This window comes from Ambystoma mexicanum, chromosome 3q (assembly GCF_040938575.1).
Source record: "Ambystoma mexicanum isolate Mex_15411 chromosome 3q, UKY_AmexF1_1, whole genome shotgun sequence".
Lineage (NCBI taxonomy): Eukaryota > Metazoa > Chordata > Amphibia > Caudata > Ambystomatidae > Ambystoma > Ambystoma mexicanum.
Genome location: NC_090926.1, coordinates 381,501,027 through 381,510,614, shown reverse-complemented (window position 1 = coordinate 381,510,614; position 9,588 = coordinate 381,501,027). Strand labels below are relative to the sequence as shown.

General features: G+C 38.1%; 2 non-coding genes across 2 annotated transcripts; one reads left to right on the top strand and one right to left on the bottom strand.

Moving 5' to 3' along the window:
* Positions 1 to 262: 262 nt before the first annotated feature.
* On the top strand, positions 263 to 369 carry LOC138448204 (U6 spliceosomal RNA). Its single transcript, XR_011260050.1, has one exon. It is a non-coding gene; the product is annotated as a U6 spliceosomal RNA (small nuclear RNA).
* An 8,752-nt stretch (positions 370 to 9,121) lies between these two features.
* LOC138448191 (U6 spliceosomal RNA) lies at positions 9,122 to 9,228 on the bottom strand. Its single transcript, XR_011260038.1, has one exon. It is a non-coding gene; the product is annotated as a U6 spliceosomal RNA (small nuclear RNA).
* Between the last annotated feature and the right edge of the window lie 360 nt (positions 9,229 to 9,588).

Here is a 9,588-nt window from a genome sequence, read left to right as displayed (position 1 = left end):
CAGTCATCCCTAAATGTACGCAGATGTCATCGACGTTGCTGTAAGAGTACTTACCAAACCCCTCACCCGACCGGATTCCCAAACTACTCTGGCGTAATGGGAGATGTTAGGCTATCCCAATGGTGAGGAAGAGGGGAGAAGAAAAAACCTGATTCATGCATGGAGCGAGCAGCTCTTCCACCCTATGGGTGCCAATTTTGTACCTGCACTGGGAAGTTAAATTCTTGTGGCTGAGGTCATTCGCCTCAGAAATTCCAGGTCTGTGCTCGCTTCGGCAGCACATATACTAAAATTGGAACGATACAGAGAAGATTAGCATGGCCAATGCGCAAGGATGACACGCAAATTCGTGAAGCGTTCCATATAAGAAGAAAAAAAAAAAAAATTCCAAGTCTGCCAGTAGTGGTCCTATTATGCATGGGATCTTTAGGGAGTATAATATGCATGGTCACCACCAGTTTATATATGCATTTGCATGTATGGACCTTCAGATAAAGCACCAGAACAGAGGGATGGCTCCGGGCTGGGCACGAAGAACCATAAAGCCCCTAGACCATGCTGGAGGTGGCCAAACCTCAAACTGTTACTTGTAAGTAACAAGCAAAGGAAAGCATTCCAAGTAAATATGGGACCACCTTTTCGAAGCTGTTCAATAATCCACTGAGCCAGTGGTGAGCACGGGCGTGCAATTACCCTACACCTGGGTGATGATGAATGTTATAAACGTGGACAACACACTGTGCACACCTTGATTTGTACGATCTTATTTCATATAGGTTGTATATTTTTATATATATCTAGAGATATTAAATAAAGTAAAGGAGCGGGGGAGAGGTGCTCAGCCTCGGTACCTAGGCTGGAGATAGAGGACAAAAGTGAGTGTTTTCCTATTAGGAAAGCTTCGTCCCCTGCACACTATCTAAAAGGCCAAAGCCTAATGGTGATTAGAGAATCGTTAAAGATGGAAAGTCTTTTAAAGGCATTTCAGATATATATTCAAAATTTCACTAAATAATTAAATTTTGACAACTAGAAGGATAAATTCATAAGCAAGACGATTTATTATTCATACAAGATGGTAGGCCCAACGCGTTTCGAGTAGCAAACAACTCTTCATCAGGGGCATTTTTTCTTTAAGAATAACATTTCTATAAAGAAAAGAAACATTTTAAATTTAAACAATATAATATTTTTAGTCAATAAGCAATTTCGAAAGCAACAATTTCAAAACAACCTCAATTCAAGGACATCTCTGAGATACATGTCAACACACAGATCCTGGACTTAAAGTGTACAGTGCATAATTCAAATGGACTTAATTGTTTTAGAGTGTCTAACAGCCTTTAGAGTGAAACCGTTATCAAAAATTGACAAAAACTTAAAACTCTTAATTTGAATCAAAACAGATACATTTTTCATCAAAACAGATACATTTTTTCGTACAATCAGCTTATTACTGGTGCTAAATGCCTGTATATGCTATTCACGGAGAGAATAATTCAATACTCTAAGTGTTTTTGAACAAAAATGGATAAACTGAAGTTGTCACATAAGGAACAATTATAGCTAGTTGTTCTTACCTATTTAAAATAGGCCAAAAAAGATGGAGTGTCTTGTATGGCCATAGATGAAAGTGTTCCTGAGATGATTTCGCAAAGTTTGTTCTTGACCTGTCGTGAGATCTAGTCAAAGAAGCAATATTCAGATAAGAAGAAAGATGCTGTCTTAATGACAAGAATATAGGTATCTGGTTGTCATGTTTATGCATAAGTGAAAGCACACTTACAAGTCTTTGGTTGAACAACTGGTCCAATGATAGAGCTGACCTGTCAATGGTCACTGGGTATCTTAATCTGGTAAACGGTTAATCGATGAAAACTAATCCAAATCAACTGTTCCAAGAAGAGTAACCTAAAAAACCAAGGTGGTAGAGGTAAGTAAAGGGGAAACGGGGTATTTTTTAGAAAAGCTGTCATGGACCAAGTAAAGGCTATGTGGCCAGAATGGAAATGGTTAGTCTCTTATTATGATTCTACATAAAAGTGTTTGGCAGAGGAAAAGCTTTATTCCCCAAAGTACCTGGCATAGAACAAGTTAAGGCTATGTGGCCAGATTGGAAATAGTAAGTATCTTATTTCGATTCTACATAACTAAGTGATACCAATAAAGTGATAAAGTCCAAGTCAACGTACTTCTCTTCCTTTTTTACAGGTCCCAAAATGGAGCAACATCCAGACCGGCGAAGGCTGTGGAGGCGTCTGCCATTTTGTGATGGAACTCGTCTTTATGTACCTTTCGGACAAGCTGACGTCATTCGCGCATGCGCGAGTGACGTCACTGTTGTTTATATATTGAGTGAGTGACGTTCGTGCGTGCGCGTGCAACGTGTAAATAAAGGTGTCTATGTAATCAACATGGAATATTAGGCGATCAGGTGCTCCAAGGGGCATGTTGTCTTGTTACAGCTAGAAAATAAGTGGGAAACGATTCCAATGAAGGTGGAAAAGGTGCATGTCACATTATAGGTAATGACTCCAACTTAGTGACGTCAATCGCACATACGCGTTGTACGTCCACCAAGTTAAATCTCTGTATATGTGTTAAAACACTTAGAGGGGAGAATGAAGAAGATAAGCCAGTGATAGGTTTGGTGCAAATGGCTGTCTGTATTTTGACTAACGTCATGTTTACACGTTTGACTAAAAATACAAATTAAATTTTATCGGATGTAACTGTGAGGTCTTATTGACTGCTTTTCAAAGGTCCACAGGACATGCTTGGGTAAATGAGGGTGTTAAACCTAATGATAAGTAGAAAAACCTACATGGGCACATGGTCATAGATGCAAAATAGTCATGGAGTACCTGCCTGATTATTAATGGTTAAAGAAATGGATATCTTAGTGTCGACCATTATCCACATTTAAACATGTGATTGGCCTATTTGACAAATCTAGGACCTTGTGTAAACCATTATACACTTTTTATCATGTTGTGAACCTTTTTGACAAATATAGGCCATTGTGTTAGCACTAACCCCAATTGTATGGGTGTACAATCTAAAGCAAAAGCATGACTAAAAGCAGTTTCTTGAAGATGAAAATCACAAGTGAATTGACAGCAGATAATGTAACTAAAACACTCATTTGCGAAGAAAATAAAGGTCTTTGTTCTAATATTCGATACCCCAGTAATGCTAGGGTATGTTTGATGGGAGAATCTATTTAAAAACAAAGAAGCAATAGTAACCTATAAGGTTTAAACTGGTAGCAGCAATTGGTTTACTTTCATAGATGTTAAAACTTTAGAGGAATGGTCCAAGGTAATAGTCCTCATTCATGCCTAGTGGTGTCATTGCGTCAAGCCGTTGGATCCAAAAAAGTTCTCTTTGTAAAAGTTGTCTTTGTAAATCGCCACCCCTCGGGAGTGGGTGTATTACTTCCAATATGATCATTTTCATCTGTGAGATGTTGTGGTTATGGTCTCGGAAATGTCTAAATACAGGAGATTTGATATTTTTTGTTCTTATGGAACACTTGTACTCTGTCCATCTTTCTTTGGCTTTTCTGTTGGTTTTTCCTATATAATAGACTCCGCAGGGGCAACGGATGGCATAGATGACGTTTTTGCTGTCACATGTAGCATAGTGTCTCAGACTGATTTTTTTACCTGTATTGGAATGTTGTACATATTCTCCTTTAATGATGTTGTTGCAATGTTCGCAGTGGAGACATGGAAATGTGCCTGCTTTTTGTTTAGAAAATGTTGTTTGTAGTATTTTTTTTGACCTTTCCGCTTTAATGAGTTTGTCCCGTAGATTTCTCCCTCGTTTGAATGCCATCATTGGGGGATCTGGAAACAATTCTTGTAAGGTTTTATCTGACTTAATCAGGTCCCAGTTTTTGTGTATTATTCTTTTGACTTGAAAGCTTTGTCTAGAGTATTTCAATGAGTGAATCAAATTTTTGGCAACGGGTTTACTGTTGCTTGCTAGGAGTTATTTTCTTTCCTGTGTTTCGGTTCTTGTTATGGCTTTCTGTATTGTTTCTCCTGGGTAACCTCTTTCAATGAATCGATTCCGCATGGTTTCATATTCCATCTGTAATGTGGTAATATCAGATGTAATACGTTTCACCCTTAAAAGTTGGCTGTAGGGGAGGTTCTCCTTTAAATGTTTCGGATGAAAACTGCTATGATGTAAGCAGCTGTTAACATCTGTTGGTTTCCTGTATATTTTTGTGTTAAGACCTGGTCCATGTATTTCCACTGTAACATCCAGAAAATTAACTGAAGGTTTCCCAATTTCAATTGTGAACCCGATTCTTTCATTGCAGGTATTTAAGTATTTCCAGAATTGGAGAAGTTCACTTTCTGTGCCTAGCCATATACCAAAAATGTTGTCAATGTATCGTTGCCAGCATTTAATTTTTTCTTTCCACTGTTGGTTTTGTAGTACAAATTTGGTTTCAAATTGGTACATGAAAATGTTGGCATATGAAGGTGAAAGACAGCTGAATTTTTGATACAAAAATGTCCAGTGACTCCGGTTTTCTATGGATTACCTAAAATCCACAAAAATGCCACTGACCCTCCCTTCAGACCCATAGTTGCGGGGATAGAAAGTATCTTTCAGCCGTTAGCCATATATTTGGACACGGCACTACAACCAGCTGTACAAAGCACTCAAACCTATCTAAAGGACACCACCCACTTCCTGAACATCATCATCAACTCTGTTAATCTCACAGAGGAGAGCCCAATTCTTTTCACAATGGACGTGAACGGTCTATATACCTCAATAACACACAGAGAAGGGATAGAAGCATTGGAATGGTTTCTACTAGAAAACAAAAAAGTCAACATTCACAAAGTACTAGCTATAGAATTAATCAACATCATTCTATATAACAACTACTTTAGACATAATGGAACATTTTATTTACACATTTCAGGAACCTCAATGGGTTCATCAGTGGCACCTTCATATGCCAACATTTTCATGTACCAATTTGAAACGAAATTTGTACTACAAAACCAACAGTGGAAAGAAAAAATTAAATGCTGGCAACGATACATTGACAACATTTTTGGTATATGGCTAGGCACAGAAAGTGAACTTCTCCAATTCTGGAAATACTTAAATACCTGCAATGAAAGAATCGGGTTCACAATTGAAATTGGGAAACCTTCAGTTAATTTTCTGGATGTTACAGTGGAAATACATGGACCAGGTCTTAAGACAAAAATATACAGGAAACCAACAGATGTTAACAGCTGCTTACATCATAGCAGTTTTCATCCGAAACATTTAAAGGAGAACCTCCCCTACAGCCAACTTTTAAGGGTGAAACGTATTACATCTGATATTACCACATTACAGATGGAATATGAAACCATGCGGAATCGATTCATTGAAAGAGGTTACCCAGGAGAAACAATACAGAAAGCCATAACAACAACCGAAACACAGGAAAGAAAAGAACTCCTAGCAAGCAACAGTAAACCAGTTCCCAAAAATTTGATTCACTCATTGAAATACTCTAGACAAAACTTTCAAGTCAAAAGAATAATACACAAAAACTGGGACCTGATTAAGTCAGATAAAACCTTACAAGAATTGTTTCCAGATCCCCCTATGATGGCATTGAAACGAGGAAGAAATCTACGGGACCAACTCATTAAAGCGGAAAGACCAAAAAAAACACTACAAACAACATTTTCTAAACAAAAATCAGGCACATTTCCATGTCTCCACTGCCAACATTGCAACAACATCATTAAAGGAGAATATGTACGACATCCCAATACAGGTAAAAAAATCAGTCTGAGACACTATGCTACATGTGACAGCAAAAACGTCATCTATGCCATCCGTTGCCCCTGCGGAGTCTATTATACAGGAGAAACCAACAGAAAAGCCAAAGAAAGATGGACAGAGCACAAGTGTTCCATAAGAACAAAAAATATCAAATCTCCTGTATTTAGACATTTCCGAGACCATAACCACAACATCTCACAGATGAAAATGATCATATTGGAAGTAATACACCCACTCCCGAGGGGTGGCGATTTACAAAGACAACTTTTACAAAGAGAACTTTTTTGGATCCAACGGCTTGACGCAATGACACCACTAGGCAGGAATGAGGACTATTACCTTGGACCATTCCTCTAAAGTTTTAACATCTATGAAAGTAAACCAATTGCTGCTACCAGTTTAAACCTTATAGGTTACTATTGCTTCTTTGTTTTTAAATAGATTCTCTCATCAAACATACCCTAGCATTACTGGGGTATCGAATATTAGAACAAAGACCTTTATTTTCTTCGCAAATGAGTGTTTTAGTTACATTATCTGCTGTCAATTCACTTGTGATTTTCATCTTCAAGAAACTGCTTTTAGTGATGCTTTTGCTTTAGATTGTACACCCATACAATTGGGGTAGTGCTAACACAATGGCCTATATTTGTCAAAAAGGTTCACAACATGATAAAAAGTGTATAATGGTTTACACAAGGTCCTAGATTTGTCAAAAAGGCCAATCACATGTTTAAATGTGGATAATGGTCGACACTAAGATATCCATTTCTTTAACCATTAATAATCAGGCAGGTACTCCATGACTATTTTGCATCTATGACCATGTGCCCATGTAGGTTTTTCTACTTATCATTAGGTTTAAAACCCTCATTTACCCAAGCATGTCCTGTGGACCTTTGAAAAGCAGTCAATAAGGCCTCACAGTTACATCCGATAAAATTTAATTTGTATTTTTAGTCAAACGTGTAAACATGACGTTAGTCAAAATACAGACAGCCATTTGCACCAAACCTATCACTGGCTTATCTTCTTCATTCTCCCCTCTAAGTGTTTTAACACACATATAGAGATTTAACTTGGTGGACGTACAACGCGTATGTGCGATTGACGTCACTAAGTTGGAGTCATTACCTATAATGTGACATGCACCTTTTCCACCTTCATTGGAATCGTTTCCCACTTATTTTCTAGCTGTAACAAGACAACATGCCCCTTGGAGCACCTGATCGCCTAATATTCCATGTTGATTACATAGACACCTTTATTTACACGTTGCATGTGCACGCGCGAACAACGTCACTCACTCAATATATAAACAACAGTGACGTCACTCGCACATGCACGAATGACGTCAGCTTGTCCGAAAGGTACATAAAGACGAGTTCCATCACAAAATGGCAGACGCCTCCACAGCATTCGCCGGTCTGGATGTTGCTCCATTTTGGGACCTGTAAAAAAGGAAGAGAAGTAAGTTGACTTGGACTTTATCACTTTATTGGTATCACTTAGTTATGTAGAATCGAAATAAGATACTTACTATTTCCAATCTGGCCACATAGCCTTAACTTGTTCTATGCCAGGTACTTTGGGGAATAAAGCTTTTCTTCTGCCAAACACTTGTATGTAGAATCATAATAAGAGACTAACCATTTCCATTCTGGCCACATAGCCTTTACTTGGTCCGTGACAGCTTTTCTAAAAAAATACCCCGTGTCTCCTTTACTTACCTCTACCACCTTGGTTTTTTACGTTACTCTTCTTGGAAACAGTTGATTTGGATTAGTTTTCATTGATTAACCGTTTACCAGATTAAGATACCCAGTGACCATTGACTGGTCAGCTCTGCCATTGGACCAGTTGTTCAACCAAAGACTTGTAAGTGTGCTTTCACTTATGCATAACCATGACAACCAGATACCTATATTCTTGTCATTAAGACAGCGTCTTTCTCCTTATCTGAATATTGCTTCTTTGACCAGATCTCACGACAGGTCAAGAACAAACTTTGCGAAATCATCTCAGGAACACTTTCATCTATGGCCATACAAGACACTCCATCTTTTTTGGCCTATTTTAAATAGGTAAGAACAACTAGCTATAATTGTTCCTTATGTGACAACTTCAGTTTATCCATTTTTGTTCAAAAACACTTAGAGTATTGAATTATTCTCTCCGTGAATAGCATATACAGGCATTTAGCACCAGTAATAACCTGGTTGTACGAAAAAATGTATCTGTTTTGATGAAAAATGTATCTGTTTTGATTCAAATTAAGAGTTTTAAGTTTTTGTCAATTTTTGATAACGGTTTCACTCTAAAGGCTGTTAAACACTCTAAAACAATTAAGTCCATTTGAATTATGCACTGTACACTTTAAGTCCAGGATCTGTGTGTTGACATGTATCTCAGAGATGTCCTTGAATTGAGGTTGTTTTGAAATTGTTGCTTTCGAAATTGCTTATTGACTAAAAATATTATATTTTTTAAATTTAAAATGTTTCTTTTATTTATAGAAATGTTATTCTTAAAGAAAAAATGCCCCTGATGAAGAGTTGTTTGCTACTCGAAACGCGTTGGGCCTACCATCTTGTATGAATAATAAATCGTCTTGCTTATGAATTTATCCTTCAAGTTGTCAAAATTTAATTATTTAGTGAAATTTTGAATATATATCTGAAATGCCTTTAAAAGACTTTCCATTTTTAACGATTCTCTAATCACCATTAGGCTTTGGCCTCTTAGATAGTGTGCAGGGGACGAAGCTTTCCTAATAGGAAAACACTCTCTTTTGTCCTCTATCTCCAGCCTAGGTACCAAGGCTGAGCACCTCTCCCCCGCACCTTTACTTTGTTTAATATCTCTAGATATATATAAAAATATACAACCTATATGAAATAAGATCGTCCAAATCAAGGTGTGCACAGTGTGTTGTCCACGTTTATAACATTCATCATCACCCAGGTGTAGGGTAATTGCACGCCCGTGCTCACCACTGGCTCAGTGGATTATTGAACAGCTTCGAAAAGGTGGTCCCATATTTACTTGGAATGCTTTCCTTTGCTTGTTACTTACAAGTAACAGTTTGAGGTTTGGCCACCTCCAGTATGGTCTAGGGGCTTTATGGTTCTTCGTGCCCAGCCCGGAGCCATCCCCCTGTTCTGGTGCTTTATCTGAAGGTCCATACATGCAAATGCATATATTAACTGGTGGTGACCATGCTTATTATACTCCCTAAAGATCCCATGCATAATAGGACCACTACTGGCAGACCTGGAATTTTTTTTTCTTTTTTCTTTTTTTTTCTTATATGGAACGCTTCACGAATTTGCGTGTCATCCTTGCGCAGGGGCCATGCTAATCTTCTCTGTATCGTTCCAATTTTAGTATATGTGCTGCCAAAGCGAGCACAGACCTGGAATTTCTGAGGCGAATGACCTCAGCCACAAGAATTTAACTTCCCAGAGCAGGTACAAAATTGGCACCCATAGGGTGGAAGAGCTGCTCGCTCCATGCATGAATCAGGTTCTTTTGTGATGATGAATGTTATGCCACCAACCCATAGTTGCAACTGCAAACTGAGTAATCTGCGAGCAGCAGGTTCAATAAATAACCATTCAAAATGACAAATCCTCCTTATAGCTGTTTAATAAACCAAGCAGGTGGTGCACATTAGAATGCAATCCTCAATGGGGAAAGATGAAACGTAACACCGCCAGTCCATATTTGAGACTGCCCAAAATTGAAAAGTGCTTTCCTTGCGAGCAGCCA